Source organism: Oryctolagus cuniculus, chromosome 14 (assembly GCF_051225735.1).
Source record: "Oryctolagus cuniculus isolate XC-2025 breed Fujian yellow rabbit chromosome 14, ASM5122573v1, whole genome shotgun sequence".
NCBI classification, from domain to species: domain Eukaryota; kingdom Metazoa; phylum Chordata; class Mammalia; order Lagomorpha; family Leporidae; genus Oryctolagus; species Oryctolagus cuniculus.
In genome coordinates this window covers 50,111,952-50,138,488 of record NC_142880.1, presented here as the reverse complement: position 1 = coordinate 50,138,488, position 26,537 = coordinate 50,111,952, and the positions used below count along the sequence as shown (strand labels likewise).

Here is a 26,537-nt window from a genome sequence, read left to right as displayed (position 1 = left end):
TCCCCTCCCCTTCCTTACCATTCCCTTTCTTCTTTCTCTCTCTATCCTCCCTTCCTTCCTTCTTTCCTTTAGAGTTAGCACCTATAAAATTTACATTACATTAATAACAGCTTAATGCTTCAGCAAATAAATTTAACAAGTAAAATGCAAAAAAGACCATATTTTATTGGGAATATAGACAAGGTCTATAAACAATAGTTGAATGGAAAAATAATCATTGCACCCATATGTAGTAATTTCTGATGCAATCACAGATCATTCAACTGTAATAGTATAAAATATTAATATATCTTCTTTCTTTAGGATGTGGAGAACTTTGTTGTTAGATATACTATGGGTCCTATATGATTCTACACTGAATTGTCATTATGTTAACATTCTCATTTCTCTTTGTAGAATGTCCTGACAAAGTCTGTATTTAAATAGTTCTGACACTTTCATCAATAATTTATGAATCCTTTTTAAATTTCTTTTTATATTCTGAAAAAAAAATCAGTTATTTGCCATGTTAATCAAACTCTTTCATAGGGAAATGTTTTTCTCTCTTAGTTTTCTTTTATATTTCTTTGTTGTCGTCGTCGTCGTCTTCTTCTTCTTCTTCTCTTCTTCTCCTTCTCCTTCTCCTTCTCCTCTTCCTCTTCCTCCTTCTTCCCTTCCTCCTCCTCCTCCTTCTTCTCCTCCTCCTCCTTTTCTCTCACTCCCTCTGTGTTGTGTGTATGTTTGTGTGTTTATATATTCAATTATTTTATTTTCTCATCTCGGGTTCTCAATAGCTCAATATTTTTCTTTTGGTTGTATAGTCTTTTATCACAAGTAATTCATTCCTTTACCAGGAAAAATCAATTATGACTAGATTTCGAACTAAAAATATGATCCCTATTGATCAGCACTAGTATACAATATGAAATCTATCCCATCCCAATAAAATAAAACAAAACAGAAGAGGAATTTAGTGTTCCAAAACCAGGAACTCTTTAAGAATGATTGTGGGTCTATTCATGGTTGTACTATCTCAAGCATCCTTGTTCATTATCTCAATTTCTTTACCAGTCTTTCATCTTCACTCCCTTTTTTGCTGTTTTTGGGTACACATCTCACATACAGTTTTATTAGATCATATGTCTCTGCAAGATGAAAACAGTAGTCACAGTGAATTTATTATATCTTCATACTGAAAGTCTTACAATGAGAGAGGAAAGAGGCTTCTTTGCCACATCTTTATTCCCCCCATGCCCAATATATGACCGATACGTAACCAGGAGGAATGGGGTGCAATTATTTATGTAGTATGTGTCACATGCTTAGCTCAGGAACAAGGGTATCTTGTTTGACAACCCTCCTAAGAATGGTGTTACAAAGAGAAGAAAATATAAAGACCCTCGAAAGAAGAGGGAGGCTTGGTTGCACCAAAAAAGCAATAACTATGTTATGATACAAAGACCGTTACCTCACAAGTCATACCTCAGAAGCTATAATTGTGATTGTGACTACTTCACACAATCTATTCTGCCAATATAAAGGGATAATGCGTTATAAAGAAAGAACTGAGTTGTCAAAAGAGCAACAAGATGATGAAAGTGATTTTGTATACATTGGGTTTGAAATGATGACAAAGAGGAAATTATATGTATTAACTGGACTTTGAAATTGTGGTTAGACTGAGAGACGTGGGTTTGGAAGTCAATAGCACATAGGGGGAAATTAAAAAACTGGAAGTAGATGCAGCACCTACCCATGACAGGAATTTAATTCTGAATCTGTTCAACCTGACCTAGTGCTTGGTTGACATTTGATGAATTAGTGAAGCAAAGAATGTTGGTGGGGGGTTACTTTCTGACTTCAGGCTTTTTATTTTACATGAATCTCAAATATTGACAGCAAGACTTGAAGGAATTAGATTATAATTTAAATTCCCAAAGGAGTCCTATGTATGAGGAATGTTAGTCAACATTAGGAGAATGAGTATATCAATAGCAAAATAAAACAAAAAGATCTGATTCCTGCAACCAGGAAATAAGGAAACACACCAGAGTCCATAATTACAGTTAAAAAAATTAGGCTGAGAATCTTGGAAGGAAAAGTTTATGGCAGAAACCCTAGAGTGAACAGGCAAACACTTGAAGAATCCTGATGGCGTATGAGCTAGAGAACTGCTCAGCAGACAAGGAGCTATTTTCAATTGATAGGAAAGCGAAGTCTATGAATTTCAGGAGTTCAGATTTCTTAAATATTGGGCACCGTTAAGCAGGAAGGACTCCAGGCTGTGCCTGAGTGGTGCAAATTTTCAGGATTTCTGCTTAAGGTGTTGGGAAGATGCCAGGAAACTGCTAAGATGCTGCAGTGAACAGCTGCTCCTGAAGAGACTCTCAGACACCCGTCCTTAGCATCTCAGCAGGAAGCGCTCCAACATTGAACCCAGAGGATTTAGAGCCTCTTGAAAAACCATGAGAGATAGGAAGAGATGTTCTCCAATTTGGGGAACATATTTTCAAAAGAAAAACACTTTTCTACCTCCAAATATCAAAGAAAAAGTAAATGATGCTGGAACATGAAGAAAAGTTTGCTTCAGATGCAGAGGGTTGTGTAAATCAGAGGTTGAGTATAAAAACGTCTCACACTTGGGATGCACATCTTCCCTCTGTGTGCCGCTGCATCATGAGGCTTTTCACTTTATTTGGCCTGTACTTTTTCTCAAGTACAATATATCTACATAGCAGATAAAACATCAACAAAAACAAAAACCCAGGGCATTAGGACAATTCAATTACCAATGACCTTCTGAAGTTTATCAGGATAGTAAATGACAGTCAGAGCGAAAACAGAACTCTTTCTTTTTCAAAACTGCTATACTACTGATATTTTGAACTAACAATTTCAAGATTTCTATAAGGCTGTAAAATAACACTTTCGATTATATAGATAAAATGTTGAATTGTAAAACTTTACAAACCATTGCAAAGATTGATTTTTAAAAATTTGTAGTTTGATGGTTTGGTTACCAATTTGTCTAAATATCTACACCATTTGAACAAAATAGTTAGTCCATAATTTTCTCAACATTGGTAATAATTGCTTAATGCTGATAAGACATGTTCTCATATTTAAATGGACTTTCTACTATATGCTATTTTCAGGGAGTTGGCAGAGAGTATTTGTTTCCACAACTGCTGTAAAAATAAATACAACTGTAGTGACTCAAACAATACAATGTTAATCCTTCACAATTCTGTAGGTCTGAAGTCTGACAGAAGTCTCAAAGTGCCAAAGGTAACAGCATTGCTGCATTTTGTCTGGAATCTCTAGGGCTGCTTGTATTCCTTGGCTAGTGGTCACAATCATTCCTCTTCAAAACTATCAGTGGCCCATATTTCCTAGACTTTATTGTTCTGGATCTCTGTTGTCATAGTCAAATCTCCCTCTTTAACTGTCCTAAAGACCCTTTTGACTGTATGAGTTGCATCCTAAAAACCAGGAAAACCTCTATATTCCAAAGTCCTTGATTTAATCATATATACAACATTGTTTTTGCCATGAAAGGTAGTATGTTCCAGGCTGCAGGGACAGGATGTGGACATTCTAGGGGAGGATAGGAAGGCATTATTTCATCCACCATAAAGCGCTTTGATTTCAAGCTGATTTCCAGGCATTTTCTTATGTTATACCTGTGTTAACATATTTATACTTTTCCTATGTTTTATTACTATCAGTTATCTTTATCATCTGAATTCTTTCACTCTTAATTTTAGAGTTAACAAAAACTATACTTGTAAGTGAAGATCAAAATTAAATATTTATTTTACTCTAATACTCCCCCAAATCAATTTTCATTTCCTAAGCAATCAAAAATAAAATTATCTTAGATTATGAAAAATAGCTTTTGAGCGAGGGAGTGGATCCTCCAGGGAGATGGGAACAGCAAAACTAGGGGCCACCATGTGGGAGGTAGGGGACAGGAGGCGCCTGCGGTTTGGTTTGCACCCAGCCCTCCCTGGGAGCACTCAATGGTGCTTTCCTTTTGACTCCTTTGCCTTGAGCCACTCCCAGAGCTCACCAGGAGCCACTGGGCTGGCAGTGGGTGCCTGGAGCAGTGTCTCGGGTCCCCTGGTGGGCTTGCTCCAGACTGTGCAGGGGAAAGAAAAAAAGATCAGTAGAGATAAAGGGGGTGGGGGCACTCCAGGCGGCAGACCCAACTCAAGCAGAGACTGCAGTGTCATTTGCACAGTGCCAAACCTGAAAGCCACACTGTCCCCATCATGTGGCTGTCACCAAGAAAAAAAAAAGAAAAAAGAAAAATAGCTTTTCTATCAAGGCAATGAGTTATCTCGAAATGTCCTTTTGTGTCTTTGACTAGGAGATGCTAGTTTAGAAAAATATATTATTAAAATTATTTTCACATGAAGTCTTGATTAAGGGAAATTTTGCAGGCTTTTAAAACACTAATTAATGCTTGATTAAATTTTACAACCCCTAAAGGCTGGTAATATTTTTTATTTCCAGATGACAAAGAAAGATGTCCTGTATACATAAGACTCATTAGCAATGTCTACATGCTCTAAAAATCTGCATGTAGTAATTATTTCTAAGTAATCTTGTAAAAAAAAAAAAAACAAACAAACAAAAAAAGAAAGTAAAGTAAAAAATTAAGGCCAACAGCAGATTTCCATCTCTCTGTCTTTCCATGAACATTTACCAATTAGGGAAAATGTTCCTCAACTTACAGATTTCTGAAAGGGTTTATTTCCTGAGTTCTGTCAATGTTCTGTCTGGTATTAACTCATCATGTTGTCATTACCATACCACATGGGAAACATGTTCTTTTGTCCAGTAACTCTGCCTGTGTAGTTCCTGGATGAGACTTTCTGATACATAATTCTCTAAGATGCTTTTCTCTTCAGCATTTCACATGATCTTTAGCATTCAATCACCATAAGCAATAGGTGCGGTGTGGAGGAGTAAGCCAAGGCTCAAAAAATTGATATTTTCCTCCTGTAAGAGCACATGCATCAATTGATAAACAGTAAGCCAGAAGAAAAAGCATTTCCATTATTAGTTCAGTGCACCAATCATGCCATCTAAGGCACTTTTTTCCCCACAAATGTGTAATAGAAGCCAGTTAATGGCTCTTATATGTCAATGCCTGCTGCCTCTGCCGAACAGTAGGTAGTTTTTTCTAGTTTAAACTTAATTGATAGGAGTGGTGGATACTCAGAATCAATCAATGAATTTCTGTGAATTCTCATATGATCCTAATGAATTCTGGCAGCTGGCATTTGTGTAGCTTAATGGCTGTCATAAATATAGTGGAGAGTTGAAACAGTGGTCAAGTTCTCTTTTAGGAATTTTGAAAGGTTCCAGTTTTTTCAAAATGTTAAATCAAGACCAGGTATCAAAAGTCTTTTGGAGTGTGTATGTGGGTGTATGTGTGGAGTGTGTATGAGAGAGAGAGAGAAAGGGAGAGAGAGAGAGAGAAAGAAGATTCAGTGAAATTTTCATGAAATAACCTTTTTTTTCTTTAACATTCAATTCTAAATTGAGATCAATTTTGGAAGAATTGAGGATAATTTTGCTAATTCTCTGATTTTATGTTGGCAATAGACATTTTCAGAGGCAATTTAATTACTATTAAATGTTCTATTTTTTATTTCATTAAATAATAAAATAATAAATATTTGTAAATCTTCACAATTTAAGCATCATATTTACATACTTCATGTTCCTTACTACTTGGCAGTCTAGTTAATATAATTAACAGAAAAATTAACTTGCCTATCCACTCAATAGTTCTATTAATTCATATGGATTGAATCTTTCTCCTTGATCTTTTTTCTGCTTTACCTTGTTACTTGATGCCAGAGGGGAAAACACTGCAAATCCAGTTTATTCATGCTTCCCCCAGATTCACAATCCTCATAAAGAAAAAAGTTTGACCTTTTCAGTATTCAGAATATAGCCTAACAAGGGACTAGAATACTATGGCATAATTAATTATACATGGTCAATATTGGAAGTTCATATGAAATATCTGGTGTCTCTTCCTCATTTAGAACTCTGAAAAGTTCTAGGTTAGTTAAGTTACCTATATAGATGCTACATTTTAGGCTTACACATTTTAATAATTTGGTTTTATGCTTCATAACACATTTTCTTAGTTATTTAGAATATTAGAAATTGAATTAATTTTCCTAGGAAGGGACCTTAAAAGGTATAGCAAAGTTGTTTAGTGGCTTTCACCTATAAAATTTGATATCCTGTATGATTTGCTTTGCATTCGCTATTCTGTGAATAAGGTCCTATTCCATGCAAAAAGAGTGAGAACAGACATTTGTCCTTTATAATTGCTATCTTTTGTGCAGTTTGAAGCCAGAGGGAAGAAAATCCTTAGCTGGCCATGGACTCTGCTGTAAGTCATGTGTTCTCATGGTTCCTAGTGTGGTATTTTCTTCTACAGACACTTGGAAGCGTACTATATCACATGATGTATTCTTATAATACAGAAAGCAAATGATAAGTCAGATTTACTCTAGAGAAATAATTAGAAGTATATCATTTATGAAATAATATTCTATTCTTTGATTTAGCAACTTCTTACAATAAATGCTGAGAACATAGAATACTCCAGGCAGAGAGACACATATACATACATTCTAGAAGTGTATAATACACTTAGAGAAGAGAGTTCTATATTCAAACCATCACCCATATCCATAGCAACAAAAACAGGGAATTCTATAAAGGGAGAATCCCAGGGCTCAGAAAGGCAGAATTCTGGTCACGACAGGGCTGTCATGCTGGGTGGGAAATTTACAGTGCCACATTTTTAACAACCTGTGAGGACTATTTTACCTGAATCCATGAATTTAGCATGGGTTTTCCTTCTTTCATCCTGAAGTTCTAATATCAATATCCACAATTGTTATTTTATTAGACTCCTTGCAGAATTACCGTCTCAATTTCCAATAGAATCATCAAAGTTATATGAAGTATGTCCATCGAGGGCATATCCAAACTTGTCCTTATAAATAACCTATCTCTTCTAAAACCAGCCTAGAAATATGAGCTTTTAGGTATTTGTTTCATTTAAAACATCAACATTTTCTTCTCTGTGAATAACATTGTTCTGCAAATTTTTGGAAGTAGGTCTTAAGTACTTGTTAATTCTGACAAAACTGCAGTAATGGAACACCCTGAATTAGGTGCTTACCGTCAAAAAATTCAAACATTTATCTAAACAATTACAAAGAAAAGCCATTTTTGACAATAGGTTTGATTTCTAACCTTGATTGGTTTGTTATTGTGTGACTAAGACCACATGATGGGAATGTTTTCTAGAGCATAGAAATTGCAGCTGTATTTTAATTCAGAGAATTTAGACATCTCCAAACATTTGGTAAGAAAACAGGTTTAAAAGATTTCTGCATTTTATACTTGTTATAAAATTATGGTTTGTATCATTGAAAAATGTTAACTCTTCTTTCCTTTTTTCTTTTTTTTGAAGTGAGATGCTGTATAGTTTCTTTGGCTGTGATAAGAATATTTTAGCAACAGAGAGCTTTTAGAGGAAAGTGTCCCTACTTCTTTGATTTAATGTCCATTGTACCCCAACCATGCCAAGACTGTGAGATCCTCTCTTGTGACCCACTACAACTTGAACTTCTACCGCCAGCACTCTGTAACAAGTGTCTTCCTTGTTCTTGTTTCTTATATTACTGTGTTTATTTTTAGGCATTTGTGGAAACATTTGTTGGTTTTCTACACTGATGGATTTTTTTTTTTTTTTTTTGGACAGGCAGAGTTAGACAGTGAGAGAGAGAGACAGAGAGACAGGCCTTCCTTCCATTGGTTCACCCCGCAAATGGCCAGTACAGTCGGCGCACTGTGCCTATCCGAAGCAAGGAGCCAGGTGCTTCCTCCTGGTCTCCCATGCGGGTGCAGGGCCCAAGCACTTGGGCCATCCTTCACTGCCTTCCCGGGCCACAGCAGAGAGCTGGACTGGAAGAAGAGCAACCAGGACAGAATCCGGCGCCCCGACCGGGACTAGAACCCGGGGTGCCGGGGCCACGGGCAGAGGATTAGCCAAGTGAGCCATGGTGCCAGCCTACACTGATGGATTTTTTAAACTATGCCTCTGTTGATCAGTGCCCATGGTTACCCCACAGTGGGTACAATCCTCACGCACAATGGCACATGACTGCACAAAGGATCTGTGCAGTCCTCAGTGTGAACATAGAACTCTCTAATACCCACTCCAGTCAGGGAGCTCTGAGCCTCTGACGCCAGAGTCAGTGATTATCCAGAGACTCAGCTATACCCCTCGCCCTGTCATACAGTCCCAGAATTCCCACAGTCACAGTGTGCAAAATTCCATAGTCACAGGATGCAGAGGATCTGCTCTCAGCCCTCTAGCCTGCCCCAACTAGGGAGAGATTAGAGACGTTCCATAGCCAGCTGTCTGTGGGTGCTCTGCCTTGACAGTTTGAATTCAAGAGCCTTTGGTAGGTTGAGAGGATGAGAGCTATCATAACTCTAGGTAGGTGCCCAGCCCCCGTCAACCCTCCCAGCCAGACTCAAAGTCAGTGTGAAACGTAGACTCCACTGCTTGTAAAATCCTCTGGGAGTCAGTCTCTCCTGGTGTCAAGATGGCACCTTCTCCCTGCTATTTGGCAGGCACCCTTGTGGGAGGATGGGGAGAAAGAAATGTGCTTTCTCATCATTGGATTAGGTGAGTACCTTGCCCCCTGCTTGTGCTCCAGATAGACTCAAATTCAGTGTAGTCCACAAGGTTCTCCCACATGCAGCATCCCCAGTGCAAAGCGGATGCCCCCTCCTCACTCTCAGAAGCTGGAGTCTCCTCCAGCCCCCCTGTGGGAGTTGTGGGTTGTGGCCCCTCTCCCTGCAAGTCCGCACTTTCCACCTTGCTCCACAGCATTCCTCTTGCTTCTGTAGAATTCCCACTGTAAATTTGTCTCCAGTTCTCCCTCAAGAATGCGCTCCCTCTGCTTTTCTTCTTGTATCTTCCCCTGGTCAAAGTCAGCACATTTTTTCCCTAGTCAACCATCTTGGAATCCCTTCATTTCTATTTTTTAAGCTTATTTGCTAGAAAGACAGATTAAGAGCAAAAGAAGAGATATTGAATGAGAGCAAGAGCAAGAGCGAGAGCGAGAGAGTGTTCTTCTATTATCTTTTTCACACTCCAAATTCCCACAATAGCCAGGGCTGGGTCAGTCTAGAACCAGGAATTTGGAACTCAATCTGTCTCACATGTAGGTGACAAGGGATTCAAGTACTTAGGCCATCATCTACTACCTCCTAGGATATATATTAAAATGAAGCTATATTGGAATCAGTGGTGGAACTCGATCCCAGGCACTCTGAAATGGGATACAGGTGTCCTGAGTTGTGACTTCACTCACTGCATCACAATGTTCTTATCTGGTTTTTAAAGCTCCTATAGTTCCAGTGTGAAACTCTTGGAGGATTAGTTAGGATGTAAGAAAGGGGACCGTCTGAACTATGTTGTGGTACTTTGGCAATGAAGTAATGGAGTCCTGGTGTATGGTGGAATGGAATGAAAAATAAACAGATAAAGACCATATATTATTTGGATGTAAAACAAACAGTATCAACAGTATGTACTAGTAGATTACATTTGAGATATCAGAAGAAGAGAAAAATGAAAGATGACTTCTTGGATTGGTTTTTCAATTAAAGTTATGTCAAGGGGCTGGTACCGTGGCTCACTTGGTTAATCCTCCGCCTGTGGTGCCAGCATCCCACATGGGCACCAGGTTCTAGTCCCAGTTGCTCCTCTTCCAGTCCAGCTCTCTGCTCTCGCCCAGGAAGGCAGTGGAGGATGGCCCAGGTGCTTGGGCCCTGCACCCACATGGGAGACCAGGAAGAAGCACCTGGCTCCTGGCTTTGGATCGGCACAGCTCCAGCCGTAGCGGCCATTTGGGGGGTGAACCAATGGAAGGAAGACCTTTCTCTGTCTCTATCTCTTTTTCTCTCTCTCACTGTCTATCTGTCAAATAAATTAGAAAAAAAAAATAAAAAAAATAAAGTTATGTCAAGTAAAAAACAGGACTATGGAATGGAAAGATTTATGGACTTTAACATTTATAAAATTTTTAAATATGTAGACTAATCAAATGTAATACCTTTCTCTCTCAATTATATCATTTCATGATATAACAAACAGATACTACATTCATAATATGATGTCTATAGTGAACGGCCATGTGCCCATTCTAACAGCTTGCTTTAATGACAGAACTGAATTGTCTAGCTGCACTTAGGATTCATCAACCCAATATAATCTATAAAATTTTATCTGCTCACAGAGGCAATTAATTCACCATATCGAATTTGAGTGACATTTTTATTTCTTACTCTCCCAGGTATTGCTGTTTTTCACTCACACACTTTCCTTGGCATGGCGTGAATTGCTCACTTGATAAAACAAGGTCTTAAGAAGGCTCACTGAGGAGTGTGTCCTTGTAGTTCTCTGGGCCATTAGCTGAGCAGCTTAACCTATTGTCTACTGAGGCAAACGTGCTTAGAGGTCTGCATCAGCAATTTTAAGGTTATGGTAATAAAGTGACCATCTTTAGGCGAATTGTTAAATTTTCTCACTTTTTGCACAGACATTCCTTGACATACCATGGTGTGACTTAACATTAGTGTTTAATGAGTTTTATTTTTATTGTATTTGAACAGTGTAGTGGGACTGGGTGAAAAGTCAGACAGACACACAAACAGAAGACAGACAGCAGTTGGAGAGATCTCCATCTGCTGATTGACTCCCCAAATCCTCTGCTCACACAAGCTAGGGCTGAGCCAGAATGAGCTGGGGTCCTAGAATTCAATCTGGGTTTCCCATGTTGGTGGCTGGTCCCCAAGTATGTGAGTTATCATCTGCTGTGTCTCAAGGTGCATGTTAGGAAGCTGAATCAGAATCCAAGTGGCTGGGACTCGAACCAGGCCCTCTGATATGGTACACAGGTGCCTTAATCAGGTATTTAAAATATGTGCCAGATGCTCTCTCATGATTTAGTGATTTTTTTTCTACAGGATGGTGAAAGAACTGTGCATACTCAGTAGAAACAACACTTCAAATGTCGAAATTGGGTCTTTTCCTAGGCTATGATCTGCAATGTGTCCCTCTCATGACACTCGGCATCAGCAATCAGTCACAGTTCCAGTCAGCCACACAGTCATGAAGGGAAGCAGCCTAATGCTCTACAGTGTACTGTGTTGCCAAACTATGATCTTTGGTGGGTTGGGTGTATTTAATACATTTTTGACTTACAGTATTTTCAACTTATAACTTTTTTTAGGATGAAACTCCAACATAAGTAAAGGAGTGCCTCTATTTGATATGGGAGTGTCTTTTTTCCTACTTACATACCATAGAGAGGTATCTACAAACCAGTTTTAACAAAGCTTTCCTGAAGTTTCACTTGAAATACATATACTAAATAATATAAATATGCACCTTTGCATTATTGCAAATGATCCTGGTGCCCTTGTATTTCTGCTGGGTCATTTTGTTTTGTTCCCATCACTGACTGCTTTATGCTTATTTCTTTCTCTTCTTTCCTTAAGAATAAAATTGATCCTGCCAATCCAGTATAATACAACAGCTCTTAAAATAATAATAGTAATGGCCGGCGCTGCAGCTCAACAGGCTAATCCTCCGCCTTGCAGCACCAGCACACCGGTTCTAGTCCCGGTCGGGGCGCCGGATTCTGTCCCGGTTGCCCCTCTTCCAAGCCAGCTATCTGCTGTGGCCAGGGAATGCAGTGGAGGATGGTCCAAGTGCTTGGGCCCTGCACCCCATGGGAGACCAGGATAAGTACCTGGCTCCTGCCATCGGATCAGTGTGGTGCGCCGGCTGCAGCGCGCTGGCCACGGCAGCCATTGGAGGGTGAACCAACGGCAAAGGAAGACCTTTCTCTCTGTCTCTCTCTCTCTCACTGTCCACTCTGCCTGTCAATAACAATAATAATAATAATAGTAATAATACAAACCAGATGTTAACATCGATTTAAAAAAGACTGCACATATGGGGCTTTTCCCTGTGTTGTGCCTCTCCACAATTCATATGTTGAAACTTTAACCTTCAATGTGACCATATTTGTAGAAAACGCCTTTAGAAGGTAATCAAAATTAAAAGAGGTAGTTAGTGTGTGTCCCTAATATGAGAGGATTGATGGCTTTAGAGAGCAGAGAGAAATACATTCTTTCTCTCTCAATATATAGGCACTAAGTATAGGCCATGAGATGTTTAAGGGATAAGATGACCATTTGCAAACCAGCAAATGCGTCTTATCACGAAATAAGTTGCCTCGTACTTTAACGTTGGACTTCCCAAAATATAGAACTATGAGAAATAAATTTCTGGTGTTTGAGCCATCCATCATGTGGTATCTAGTTACTGCAGCATGAGCTAACACAGCATGTCCAATAGTCATCATCCCATAGTATTATTAGCATCACTAATATTGTAACTCACAATGACTCTGAAACTCGAATCAGTTCAATCTACTTTGTACTCCAGAAGATTCTATCAGTATTTCTAGCCTGTATGTGTGCTCTTTATTTATTTATTTTTGGTCTTAAATGCTGTGCATCACTTTTCTCTTTTCAATAATTGGTATAAAGCTAATGGACCAAAACTATTGACCAAAGACCTACACTTTGAGACTCAGTGCAAGCATTTGTTAAAAGACAGTTTTCTTGATTTCTTATATATTGGCAGCTAAGTTGCTGCTCTTCTGCCCTCCCTTTTATATGTAGCAATGAAATAGATCACACTGAGATGTAATCAATTAACTTAGAATCTTCCCTTCATCTGTGAGCTCCCTATGGTTGCATTCATCATCTATGGTGTCAAGCAAAGAATGAAGCATCAAGACCATAATAAAGGCTCATTGACTGGAGGAAAAGGAAGCCTTAACCACAGAAATCTATTTCCCAGAGTATGGGGGATAGAAGTCCAGAAGAAAGTGTCACCACTCTCTAGTGAGGGCACACATCATGGATGGTGGGTGGTCATATTCTTGCTGTGTCTTCTTGTGGCAGAGAGAAAAGCTGGTCTCTCTCTCTCTCTTCCTCTCTCTCTTTCTCTTTCTCTTCTCTCTTCTCTCTCCTCCCTCCCCCTACCTCCTTGTATTCATGCTGTCCTGTTATGGAGTCTCCATCATCATGACTTTATCCAAACTTAGTTACATTCCCAAAGCCCTAGCTCTAATACTTCCACACTGGGAGTTATGATTTCAATATTTTAGGAGGATACAAATATTAAAACCAAATGATGTTTGGGACAATATTATAATCTGTGTTTCCTAATCTTGTATTTCCTAAAATATATCCTTGGTAAAAACAATTCTCTACTATATATATCTGTTCACTTTTGTCTTTATCACCAAAATATGAGGTACATGAAAGCAAAGCTGCAGTTCTTTCCCCAACATATGTAGTAAGATTTGTGATGGGGCATTCCACAGACAGATAGACAGATACAAAGATAGACAGATAATCCCAAATAATTTAACTGGGAAATAACAGACGCATTTCTATACCTAACACTTTTTAAAAGATACTATAAAGCTCTAGTAGACTAAAAGCTCTACTCTTCAGTGTATCTCATTTTTACAAAAGTTGCTACTAATTCACTTATATTATGATACCGGAAAATGCTAGTTGTGTGAAACATATTTAACATCATTTCATTGGTTTTCATATAACAATGATAAATAAAGTTCCTTACTTACCTTATCCAAGGTCCAGTTGGAAGCACAATCTCACATCAGGGGATCTAGTTGCTTCCAGAACTAAATACATTTGTGCATGTTTTTTGCATTCACTCAATTGCTTATTCAATAGGAAACATTGAGTGCTAACATATATGTAACACACAATGAACAAAAGTGGGAATATCTATGTCAACACAGAAATCACGTTTACATGGGCCCAGTTATCTCTACTGACAGACAAAAAGCATTTAATTCTTCTTACAAATTTTTGAAATTTAATAATAGTGTTTTTTTTAACTTTTATTTAATGAATATAAATTTCCAAAGTACAGCTCATGGATTACAATGGCTTCCCCCCTATAACGTCTCTCCCACCCGCAACCCTCCCCTTTCCCATTCCCTCTCCCCTTCCATTCACATGAGGATTAATTTTCAATTCTCTTTATATACAGAAGATCAGTTTAGCATACATTAAGTAAAGATTTCAACAGTTTGCTCCCACACAGAAACATAAAGTGAAAAATAATAGATGATTTTTTAAATGATGATGAAATCAGATCAGACCTATTGTCATGTTTAATCCCAGTGAAAGTCAAGTTGGGAATTGATCATTTCTTCTTCTTCTTCTTCTTCTTCTTTTTTTTTTTTTTTTTTTTTTTACAGAAGATCAGTTTGGTATACATTAAGTAAAGATTTCAACAGTTTGCACCCCCATAGAAACACAAAGTGAAATATACTGTTTGAGTACTCATTATAGCATTAAGCCTTAATGTACAGCACATTAAGGACAGAGATCCTACATGAGGAGTAAGTGTACAGTGACTCCTGTTGTTGACTTTACAAATTGACACTCCTGTTTATGGCATCAGTAATCTCCCTATGCACCAGTCATGAGTTTCCAAGGCTATGGAAGCCCCTTGAGTTCTCCGACTCTTATCTTGTTTAGACAAGGTCATAGTCAAAGTGGAGGTTCTCTCCTCCCTTCAGAGAAAGGTACCTCCTTCTTTGAAGACCTGTTCTTTCCACTGGGATCTCACTCACAGAGATCTTTCATTTAGGGTTTTGGTTTTTTTTTTTTTTTTTTGCCAGAGTGGCTTGGCTTTCCATGCCTGAAATACTCTCATGGGCTTTTCAGCCAGATCGGAATGCCTTTAGGGCTGATTCTGAGGCCAGAGTGCTGTTTAGGACATCCGCCATTCTATGAGTCTCCTGAGTATCTCGCTTCCCATGTTGGATCACTCTCCCCTCTATTTATTCTATCGGTTAGTATTAGCAGGTACTAGACTTGTTTATGTGCTCCCTTTGACTCTTAGTCCTTTCATTATGATCAATTGTGAACTGAAATTGATCACTTGGACTAGTGAGATGTTCGCCCTGATCGGTGACAACTGACTGAACACCAAAAAGGAAACCTGTTGAAGTGAAATGGACACTATGAGAACGTCCCTCCCTCCCGCAACCCCCCCCTTTCCCACTCCCGCTCCCCTTCCATTCACATCAAGATTGATTTTCGATTCTCTTTATATACAGAAGATCAGTTTAGCATATATTAAGTAAAGATTTCAACAGTTTGCACCCACACAGAAACATAAAGTGAAAAATACTGTTTGAGTACTAGTTATAGCATTAAATCTCAATGTACAGCACATTAAGGACTGAGATCCTACATGAGGAGTAAGTGCACAGTGACTCCTGTTGTTGACTTAACAAATTGACACTCTTATTTATGGCATCAGTAATCACGCTAGGCTCTTGTCATGAGTTGCCAAGGCTATGGAAGCCCCCTGAGTTCACCTATTCTGATCATATTTAGACAAGGCCATGGTCAAAGTGGAAGTTCTCTCCTCCCTTCAGAGAAAGGTACATCCTTCTTTGATGACCCGTTCTTTCCACTGGGATCTCACTCACGGAAATCTTTCATTTAGGTTTTATTGTTGTTGTTGTTTTTTTTTTTTTTTTTTTTTTTTGCCAGAGTGTCTTGGCTTTCCATGCCTGAAATACTCTCATGGGCTTTTCAGCCAGATCCGATTGCCTTAAGGGATGATTCTGAGGCCAGCGTGCGGTTTAGGACATCTGCCATTCTATGGGTCTGCTGTGTATCTCGCTTCCCATGTTGGATTGTTCTCTCCCTTTTTTATTCTATCAGTTAATATTTGCAGACACTAGTCTTGTTTATGTGATCCCTTTGGCTCTTAGTCCTATCATTATGATCAATTGTGAACAGAAATTGATCACTGGGACTAGTGAGATGGCATTGGTACATGCCGCCTTGATAGGATTGAATTGGAATCCCCTGGTATGTTTCTAACTCTACCATTTGGGGTAAGTCAGCTTGAGCATGTCCCAAATTGCACATCTCTTCCCTCTCTTAATCCCACTCTTATATTTAACAGCGATCACTTTTCAGTTAAGTTTCAACACTTAAGAATAACTGTGTATTGATTACAGTATTCAACCAAAAGTATTAAGTAGAACAAACAAACAAAAATACTAAGAGGGATAACGTATTAAGTTATTCATTAACAGTCAGGGCAAGGGCTGATCAAGTCACTGTTTCTCATAGTGTTCATTTCACTTTAACAGGTTTCCTTTTTGGTGCTCAGTTAGTTGTCGCCGATCAGGAAGAACATATGATATTTGTCCCTTTGGGACTGGCTTATTTGTTTTGTTTAAAGAGTTGTTTCTGTAAGCATTCAGGATTGCCTATTAGTGAAGCTTCAAGAAAAAAAGGTGTAGTGAAAAAGGAGGAGGTTAGAAAGAGGAAAGAAAAATAAAATGAGTCAGTTGTCAAAGTAAGGTAACTTGGGATCTAAGTTGATGTTCTAGTTGACCTTGACTCAGGAATCCACTTTTGGTCCAATCAGAATGAGCTTGCAGTGGTGGGTGGTAGATTGGAAATAGAGAAGAAAGAAGCAAAAGTATTTTTTCATGAATACAGACTTTTGGATGGGCAGAGATGGAGTATATCCTTGAAAAATCAATAAATATGGTTTGTATAGCTAAAATTATTGAAAGAAAACACTGGCCCTTTTGACTAACACAGTGTTGTGTCCATCATTAAAGCTATCTATTAGTGTGAAGAGCAAGAATTACTGCAGTGGGACTGGATGAGTTTGAGTGCTGATATGAAAGAGATTTTGACACAGACACAAGGTTAAATCAGGGAACTATTAAAGTCTTATGCAAGTGATTCAATAAACATGGCTTTCACAATTTGCAACAGCTGACTGCGACCACACAATTAGGACTTGCAAATACCATAGACAACTTCCATTTACTCTTTTATGATCTAGTATTAATTTATTTCCCTTTATTTAGCAAGAACACCTCCAGTATCACTCACCACTTAGAAAGAGTATGCTACAATCTATGGAAATTACCATAATGACCCACATATTATAATATATTTAGTGATGCCAAAATATCAGTGAACATCAATTTTAAAACAGTGACACTGATAATCTAATTCTGTCTACCTACTATAAGTGTTGGGCCAATTCTTAATAGCAAGCTACCTTTATGCAATTCTGGAAACAAAGTTTTATAATACTGCCCTGCTCATGGAGGTAATCACAGATCTTCACTTATGCAAATTTCTCAATTTACCTTTTAAAAGTAATTACTAATATCATGAATGCCATGCTAGATTAGGAAATAAAGTATCTTTTCCAGGTAGGTTTGTCAGCTTTTTTCTTTGTCTTTCTACCATCTATGAACATTTGATATGATTTTGTAAATTAAGTGAATAGATAATTATTATTTGCTTCAAAGATCTCTTTTTAATGTTATTTCACGTAAAAGTATGTTGAAAAGAAGAATATATATAAAATCATGCTGGGACACTATAAAGTCATAGACATTATATCATGATTATTTAAATAGCTGAAAGTCATTTGTAGTTTTAATATGCATGGATGATATAATAAAGGACATGCTGAACATGGGCCTCAAACCATGTCTGGAAAAGAGATAATGGTGGCATTTGTCTAAACGCTGCATATATTCAACACATTTTGAAAGATTTTATTAATGCAAATCATTTTTGGAGAATCTATGTTCAGTTTCAGACAAAAAAATGTAAATTTTCATTTCTTTTGTTGAATTACATTTCCCTCATGCTTTGTTAGCACTAATTTTAGATGGAATTGGTACAATATGTTTGCATATCTGTAATTTGTGACAAACCACTCAATTATGAACTTTAGAAATATCCCTTTCAGAACAAAAATATATAGACCTAGATATGTGTACTAAACCTTCACTGAATAAGTATTTCTCTTATATAAAAAACACACTATGAAAAATACTTCTATTTTCTCTTTGCAATAATGTAGAACAGTAAAGTTAGCTAATGTCATCTCCTAATTAAACAAAGTCAGCTGTAAAAACATTAAACAGATTGGGTCACAATTGCAGTTCAACGAACACTCCTTCAGTTTTATCTCCTGCTTTAAGTCTTCAGAAAAATTCCATTATTTTGCCCTCTTATGTTTACGATGAAGGTTATCATGATATTTCTTGATTTTACATATCTGTATATCATTTATATTTCAGTTAAATCAATGAATTTTATGTATACATATTTATAATTTGAAATTTCTGCATTAATATATTTAAAATACATAAATTTTACGGATGACATTTTTTTTCTGCTGAAATACAAAGGCATCTAATATATACATGCTTTTGGAGTTATATAACGAAATGCTGATAATGGTCATGATGTGATGACTGTGATTCTTAAAATTAAGTGGTTGCAGATAGTCTGGGCAACTTGGGTATGAGGTGGGCACAGATAAATGATTTTATGAATGATCTAAGCTTTTTACCACATTGTAAATGATTCTCTTTCTATGCTTCTCTTTACATAGTAGGAAGATTCCATCACACACTATCATTAAACCTTGATTCATCCGTATCAGACAAAGTATAACCTACACTACCCTAGATGAAACAATTATGCCTAACATAAACCATCAAAAGGAAGTTATATCTATCAAACTTCATTACAAATTATATAGAATAAAAGTCTTAGGTTGTATCTGAGAAATATTAAATATGTGAGTATACATATATACTCTGAAGATGCGTATATATCAGTGAACATGTACTTAATGAATTTTCAAGGTGGCCAACACAGCACTGCAATGTTATGTGATACTTGAAATACCACCAGGGCTCTTCTCTTATTCAGTTGGCTCATTGTTATGATGCAGTTCCTCTCTCAAGATATAGAATTCCTTCTCTTTTCTCAGAACACTGATTCTATCTAGAAGCCAATACTGAAGAGACACTTACAAAAACAGAAGAGACATAAAAATGAAAAAGTATCTTGACCACTGTTTCATTAATATCAAAATCAATCAGGTATTCTTAATGCTGTTTTCAAAAGATCTTATAAATAAGTTATTTTAACGAGGCTATTTTTATTTTTTGTTTCATTTTCATTTTATTTAAAAAGGGGAGACAGAGGGAGAGATCTTCCATCTGCAGATTCACTCCCCAGATTCCTGCAACAGTCAGGGCTGTGCCAGGCCAAAGCCAGGCGCCTGGTAGTCAGGCTCTCCTATGTGGGTGGTAGGGATTCAACTACTTGAGCCATCATCTGCTGCCTCACAGGGTACATGTTAGAAGGACAATTGATTGGAAGTAGAGTATTGGGGATTTGAACCAGGTACTCTGATATGGAAAGCAGGAGTCCCAAGCCACATCATAACTGGTGCAGTAAATATTCACTCCAAATTCTTTTGTTTTCCTTTCCTTCTTTTTTTTTTTTTTTTTGTAATGCTTTAAGAATATGTAGGAAGTAGGAACTTAACGTGTCTTCTTTTATAAATTCAGAATATAATGTAGTTAATATAAGCAGATATAACATTAGAGATTCTTTTAAAAATTAATTCATTCTATTTGAAAGAGAAATAGAAAAGCAAAAAGAAAACTAGAGAGAGAAAGTATGTTGAAGCCAGAAGCCTCAAACTGGATCTTCCTGATGGGTGGCTTGGATCCAAGTATTTGAGCCATCACCAGTTACTTCCTAGAGCACATATTAACAGGAAGCTTGAATTGAAAGCAAAGCCAAGATTTGAACCCAGGCACTGGGGTGCAGGTGTCCCAAGTGGATGTCCTTGGGTGTGCCAGGTACTGACTCCTATAGATCCTGAATGCTATTATTTTCTCATCTCACATATCATGATATAAATGCTTATGGAGATATACACTTCATCAACTTTCTATTTATTTATTTCTTTGCATTTAGGAAAAAGCATGAAAGATACACTGGACTTTGTATGAACACTTGAAATGAGCATTTAGATAGATCCTTCACTCTATGCTTTGATGTAACCATTTAATTTGATCAACTCCCTTAACTCTTTATAGCTTGGTGTAAAGATTAACAAAACTTGTATTTCCACTCAGAGATAAGTTTGTTATTTTTATATAGGATGAATTTGTACTTAGGAATTAGTTTTAACATAACTAAGTTCTAGAAATTCTTCCACATACATATTCCATTTTGGCCTCACAATAAAACATATAAAATAAGAATCACTATCATTCTTTTCATCTAAGATGAGGGAAAACACCTTGAGAAAAATGAAATCACTTGCTTGAGGTCATATATCCACTTAGTAGCAGAGGCTAAACTGAAATCAAACATTTTGAGTCCCAAATTCTCATTTTTGTTGGTTATATAACCCAACCAAGAAAGTATATTAAAGGTAAAGAAATATCTTTCATACTTTTATAGTGCTAAAGGCCATTACAATTCTCTATGGAATAGCACATAGATGTTTTGGCAGTTCTGTAAATCATCAGCGTAAAAGCTTTTTGCCTGTATTTCACTATCAACAGAAAGACAAATAAATTTGACTCTTCTCAAAATAGAAGAAATGTAACCTGTAAGTTGAAGAGACAGTGATGTAGTTTTTTGTTTGTTTAAAGAACTCAACTGAAATTTAAAATATACTAATTCATCATTTTCTCATTTCATATCAACTATAAAATTATTCTCAGTACTGTGTGTGAGTCTTTAAAAGTCTAATAGCACTTTCAGTTATTTGACAATATTATATCAGAGTTAGATGTTAAAAACTTTTTGTTTTTTGGGTTGATGTTGTGGCACATTGGGTTAGGCCACCATGTAACAAAGCCACATCTCACTTTGGAGGGCAAGTTCAAGTCCTGGCAGCTCTGCTTTCCATCAAGCTTCCTGCTAATGCAGTTGGGTAGCAGTAGATGACTGCTCAATTACATAGGCCCTGTTACTCAGGTGGGGGAACAGAGTGGAGTTTCTGGTTCACCACTCTTGTCTGACCCTCATCTGGCTTTTGAGGCCATTTGAGGAATGAACCAGTGGATGGAAGATCTCTCTCACCCTCTGCCACTCTGCCTTTCAAATAAACAAATACAATGAAACTTAAAAAAAATACTTTTCTATATTGATTTTTGAAAATGCAATACAATGGAAAAGAACATTGGCATGCCACTATATTGCACATTGTAGACCAGGTGTGGCATTTGCTCGTAACTCAGCACTTCCAAAGGGTAGGGCTTTAGTGATATATTTGGATGCTTATATTGATTTTTAAAAATTGAAATCTTTTCAAAAATATAGTGCACATTATAATTATATATATGTAAATTTGAATGTATTTAACATTTAAAACATCATTCCACACTTCAGCAATTGTTTTGAGATAAAGGTCAACCAATATAAGCTCTACTAGTAATTTATTTGAATATTTTATCTATTTATTTTATTTATTTGAAAGGCAGTGAGACAGAAAAAGACAGAAGCAGAGATCTTCCATCTGTTTGTCATTCTCCAAATGGCCACAACAGTCCAGTTTAGGTCAGGTTTCTAGAACTCCAAATTCAATTTCTATCTTGAACATGGATAGCAGATGCTCAAGTGCTTGACCCTTCACCTGCTGCTTTTCAGGATATTCACTAGCAGTACACTGGAATTGAGAGTGTAGCCAGAACTCAAACTAAGGCAGTCCGATATGGGATGCAGGAGCGTTAAGTAACATCTTATCCACCACACCAAATATCCACCCTTTTAGTACTTTAAATAAAGCCTATGTATTGGAGAAACAGCTCTGCTTTCAAACTCTTGTTTTCTTATCTCATAAACGAAAGTGTGACAAACATGTATGAAAGATCAAGTTATTACATGTGCTTTGATAACTTTATGAAAAACAAGATATGAGAGCCTCTTAGAATAATGACCTTGGTATGTGTGCTTATTTCATGCTCTTTTCAGGGAGGCTTTCTATGTGTTATAATTACATATAATTTAACACGATGAAATAATATAAAAGTAATTAGGTGAGGATATCAGAACTGAGAAAAAATAAAGAAAAATTTTGTGAACTCAGGAGTTAAGTTAGTACACAAAGTCCATGCCAGGAAGAATTATTTTCTACCAGTGTGCTTCACTGGTGGCTCTAAGCTTTCCATTTATCTGCAAATAGAAAATAGGGATCAAGTTGCATGCTTCAAACTTTACACACACACACACACACACACACACACCACTGTTTTGCTCCATAAAAACACAACTATTCATCATACAATAAGAAAATATTTGCCCACTAGTCTTTTTGAAGAGGGAATCCAACAATGAAAACAATGACCATCAACAATGTCCTTATAGTAAATATGCTGATACATTTTAAGGAGTGTTTTCTTGGTAATATGCCTCCTTTAGGTCTTTAACAAACATTTTGTTAAAGCATTTCTATAAAAGTTGATATTATGTGATTGAAGATTAATGCTCTATGCTGCTCTCTGGCTCAATCCAAAGAAGCATTTCCAGTATGCAAAGGAAATGAAGGGACTGGCCTGCTGTTCCTCCAGCATGCCTTCACAATGCTGTTTGTCTTCACTAATCTCTCCTTAGTACTGGGTGTGAGTATGTGTGTGGCTATTTCTCCTAAAAAGGAAAAGGACTTCAGAGAGCTTCTTCTGCTTCTTAGTTGCAAATCATAAACTTAAAAGCCAGCTAAACCAAGGCCTGGAAAGAACGCCTGTGCAAATCAAAGGCCACTTCCCATCTGCTCAGAAGGAAGCTTTAAGTAGTCCTCACAGCAAACATCCCCTTGCAGCTTTTACCACGTGAATAACTGGAAATCAGGCTCCTAAATTCTGAAGCATTCAATCCCATCTTGTATGGGAAGATGGACACATACATATGAGGGCACAAGGGTGGGTGGACAGATATATCAAACGGCATGCATATAATTTCAGACAGAATGGGAAGAGATTTACAGTACATAAAGACTGAGAATATTGATGACTCAGGGCAAGAGACTTTTATTATATTTATTGGGCACGATTGAGAATAATGAATGCACAGAAGCTTGAGCCAGGCAATTTTTGTATCCTTCTCCATGAATGGATAAACCAGGAAGTGGGAGTAACGCACCAGCAGTTTTCACATTTTCTTCAGCAAACTATCAAGGAAAATTAAAGGGGCAAGAGATTAGCCAAGATATAATTGGCTCTGGGAACAAAAGCAATAGAGTTCCATGAAGCAAAGAGCATTCATGATTTGGGTGAAGCCAGGCAGTCACCCAGAATAAAAGCCTTGCTAAGCCGACCCTGCTTAAATCCAAGACACATGCAATAGAGGTGGTTAAGTGAATAGGGAGTGGTTAATAGCCGGAAATACCTGGTCCAGCCTTCTCATGGACTGAGAAGGATAAAAGTTCTTTATATTTATGAAAAATCTGATATGAAAAAGGGATCGGGGGATATATAATGTGACAAATCATTAATTAGTTCCATTAAGATATAGTCATATTTATGCATTGTTAAAATTCAGAAAATGTTAGCTCAGTACTAGCACTTCAAAATGATAGCAAAAAACAGCAGTTCAACTAATAAAGAAAAAGAAATATTCAGCATAAAAAAAATCTCAACATACAAATTTTCCATGTTTTGTATTTTTAGCCAAAGAGCCTACTGAATTTTTCTAAGTTAATGATGGAAAAGAGTGTTGATCTTTATTTCTGGCAAAATGGGAAGCTAAAGACTTCTTAATGGGACACTCAACATTGAAAACAAAACCTTTTATTTTTTTAAAAGATTTATTTATTTATTTGAAAGTCAGAGTTGCACAGAGAGAAGGAGAGCAGAAAGAGAGATAGAGAGACAGAGAGAGAGAGAGAGAGAGAGAGGTCTTCCATCTGCTGGTTCATTTCCCAGATGGCCACAACAGCCAGAGCAGTGCCAATCTGAAGCGAGGAGCCAGGAGCAAAGAGCTTTTTCTGGGTCTCCCACCTGGGTGCAGGGGACAAGGACTCGGGCCATCTTCTACTGCTTTCTCAGGCCATAGCAGAGAGCTGGATCAGAAATGGAGCAGCCGGGACTCGAACCAGTGCCCATATGGGATGCTGGCACTGCAGGCGATGGCTTTACCCACTATGCCATAGTGCCAGCCCCAACAAAACCTTTTATTAATTTTTGTTGCACAGTTGTTAGCTCATATTAGGGTAAAGTAAATTCTTATGGAAGAGAATTGGCAAGCAGCATTACTCTAGAAAATTATGCTTTCCAGAGGATCCTGTTTGCCATATGACTCAATTCTAATCACCAAGATGTCATTACATGAATAAGAGATTTTGGAGGGAGGTGCCTGTGAAGGATCAGGGGGAAGATGCCAAGCAAAGAACTTTTGGACTGTGATGCTGGTGGTGTGACATCCGTGAATGAAAGAGTGTACGATAGCCCCTTAGAAGAAAGAGGAATTCTGCAGAAAGTATCATTGGCCAGGCAGATGGGAAGTCCACTAGACAAAGTCAGAGGCGTCTGCCTCCTGCTAAAACAGACTGGAGATAGTCGTTGCCTGGGGCAAAACGCCTTTTGGTGGTCCTGGGCCCTCAAGGCTAGAGCAGGGTCTGTCCATCACCTCAACTCCCAGCAGAAGGTTCCCCTGAATGAACCCAAGTGCAGTGCTTCTCAGGCCATGACTGATTAGCCTAGAGACTGAGTTTTAATGGGGTCACCTACAAATATAAGATGGAAAACAAGGACAATATCCCCATTGTACCAGCAGAGTTCAGATCAGTGTCCCTAAATTGGGCATTTTTTAAAAATTAAGCAATTCTTCCCCCCCACCCCATCCCGCCCCATAGAAAGAGATGGAAGATATACGTGATTGTTTTCGTAGTCACTCTGTGTAGGGAAGGGAAGAGAAGCCTCAGTGAATTCCAGTGGATGAGCTCTCCTTCACATTGAGTGGAATTCAGAATGGTCTCCTGTAAGAAGCACTTCCACACACCTGGAAGATAGAAATGTAAGTCATAGACTGAGGACAGTATCTTAAACCAAGTGTTCAAACATCCACTCAAATAAACTTTTAAGGAAAACAAAAACATCAACAAACACAAGAATCAGTAGTCATCTCAAGCAGGATTACAGATAAAGAACAGTATGCAACCAAACTCAAGTGCTTGTGAAACTTGAGAGTATTAATAATAAAAACACTTGGTTAATCCTCCACCTGCGGCGCCAGCATCCCATATGGGCACCAGGTTCTACCCAGCTGCTCCTCTTCCAGTCCAGCTCTCTGCTGTGGCCCAGGAGGGCAGTGGAGGATGGCCCAAGTGCTTGGGCCCCTGCACCTGCATGGGAGATCAGGAAGAAGCATCTGGCTCTTGACTTCGGATCGGCGCAGCGCTGGCCATGGTAGCCATTTGTGGAGTGAACCAATGGAAGAAAGACCTCTCTCTCTGTCTCTCTCTCACTGTCTAACTCCACCTGTCAAATAAAAAATAAAATAAAAACACAATTTATAAAGAATTTGTATAGAGAAAGTGGGAGGATTTCTAAATGCTTTTTTGACTAACTCACTTGGTCCTCACAATAGTCTTGCAAATGGGCATTTTTATTTTATCACACAGTCAACAAACACATAGTGATTGTCCACAAGTCCAAGGATGTGCAGAAGTATAGCAGTGAAAGAAACAGGAGATCTACCTCCTTCATGAGCTTTCTGATTAAGGGATACAAAATCCATATTACCCCTATCTTATCTCTTTTTCTCTCCCTCTTTTTTCTGTCTCTCTTGGTTTTCCTCACTCATTATACATGTCTATACAACATATATTATATATACAACATATGTAATATGCATATATAATCTGCACAAACACTTCCTTTGTAATTGCAAACATGCAGCTGAATAATAATGATAAAATTTAGCTGTCGCACAAAACGATAAAAACCACTGAAAACATCACCTACATAATATAGTACAGCTGGACTGCTGTGTGATTTTGTATAAATGAAAGAAAACCAGAAACAATTTCTACCTTAACAGTCACCTTTCTCTGATATCTGGTTAACTCTCTAGGATTTTAAATTTCTATCTCCATAAAATCATTGTTTTAAGATTCCCTATCTAAAAATAACAGTGGAATTAAGCTAAACTAGGAGGTGCTCAGATTCGAACAACAACTTCCTCAGATTTTGCAAATCTGGTACCAATATCAAATTGCCTTATTTTGCCAAAGTAGGGATAATAAAGGCAACAACTATTATTTTGCTGTTTATAGCTCTTACTTGGTTGTTTCTTTAAATAGACAAACGAAAATTTTTATATTCACTATATGTCTAAATGAGGCAACACATACTTGTTTTTGAAGGTGAGAACACACACAATTGCCAAATAAATAAAATTCTTATTATTTATATATTTATAAACCCAGGATCATGTGACATGTAGGTAGAGATTTTGAGACACAGTCCTCAACTTAACTAAAACCAAAACTTGGA

At 37.6% G+C, this 26,537-nt stretch overlaps 1 protein-coding gene across 1 annotated transcript in view; it reads left to right on the top strand.

Annotated features, from left to right (window-relative positions):
• The window catches only part of CDH12 (cadherin 12), a 486,656-nt gene that overhangs the window by 209,295 nt on the left and 250,824 nt on the right, over positions 1-26,537 (top strand). The gene's annotated exons all lie outside the window — the stretch shown is intronic.